The sequence below is a fragment of the Lucilia cuprina genome, chromosome 5, assembly GCF_022045245.1.
Source record: "Lucilia cuprina isolate Lc7/37 chromosome 5, ASM2204524v1, whole genome shotgun sequence".
Classification (NCBI taxonomy): Eukaryota; Metazoa; Arthropoda; class Insecta; order Diptera; family Calliphoridae; genus Lucilia; species Lucilia cuprina.
Genome location: NC_060953.1, coordinates 10,738,320 through 10,739,808, shown reverse-complemented (window position 1 = coordinate 10,739,808; position 1,489 = coordinate 10,738,320).

The following is a 1,489-nucleotide window of genomic DNA, read 5'->3' as shown; positions in this document are numbered from 1 at the left end:
TAGACTAGACTATAGACTAGACTATAGACTAGACTATAGAATAGAGTATAGACTAGACTATAGACTAGACTATAGAATAGAGTATAGACTAGACTATAGACTAGACTAAAGACTAGACTATAGACTATATACTAGTCAGTAAACATTTCCATAGACTAGACAATTATACTAAGACTAATCTGTGGAAATGACCCACTGTTTTTTGTATCACAACTCTGGATGACATTATAGATTTATCTTTGTGTGTGTGTGTGTTATGAAATTTACATTTGTATTGGTAAAAGTTGTTACATTCAAAAATCGTCTGTCTATTCAATACATAATATTGTTGTTTTCTTGCTTATTGTCTAACATGGGGTGATGACAACATTGAAATTGACAATGGTTGTTAACAGGCGGCGACAGGATGTTAATAAACGGAAATAGAAAATGTAAAATTTTGTTTGTTTACTTGCGTTGATGTGCAAATATGAGAAAGAGAGCGAGAATGTAAATGTATTGTTTGAAAACTTACTAATTGGTTCGAGATTAAAACTATGGATTTAAAGATTACAAAAATAGGATTTGTACTAAATCTAAAAAAAGAGCAAAAACGGAAGTCAACAAAGTAAGGATTGACTTGCGATTAAAAGTATTGAAATTTGTTTAGAGGCAAGACACAAGTCACATTTATAGAAATTTGTCAACTTTATAATCTTTTACAAAATAATTTAAAGTAATAGGGTTTGTTAAAAGTCAATAGACAAAAGGTTTTGTCTTGGTTAAATTAAGCAGTTTATGAAATGACGTCATTCTTTATGTCTTCACCCATACACACATGTATTTTTACTTTATAGATTCCTTAGAATAGTTTTTTAATTTATTTTTCTATTTTAAAATTCTTAACACAAATGTCCTAAAGTTTTATTATAACGATTATTAACTGTTTTAGTTTCTTTCTCTCCTCATTTGATTTTACGTTTTGCTTTTCTTAACAAGTAATAAACATAAAAATTCTTCTAACTAAAGAAATAAATGAAATGAAAAAAACTCGAACAGTAAATTAAAAAATAAAAACGTAAACAGCCAGCTAGCACTTTTTCAATATATATTTAATAAAAGGAGAGTAAAAGTTGTAACATTATATGTAGACATATAGACTTGATGGTGCCAATTTAATGGTTTGACCTACTTCAAGTTTTTTGAAAGAAAAAAGCCCCAAAAATAATGGGGAGAAATTTCATTTAAAAAATGTTAAGAAAACAAACCTAAAAAAATTAAAAAATAAATTTGAAAATAAACAAATAATTTAAAATTAAAGAATAATGTCTGTACCCAGTAGATCGTTAAGTAGTCAATAGATCCCTATAGACAGTACTAACCATTTTAAGTTCAGCAAAACTCTAGATCTGTTCTAGTTCTAGTTCTGTTCTAGTTCTGTTCTAGTTCTGTTCTAGTTCTGTTCTAGTTCTGTTCTAGTTCTGTTCTAGTTCTGTTCTAGTTCTGTTCT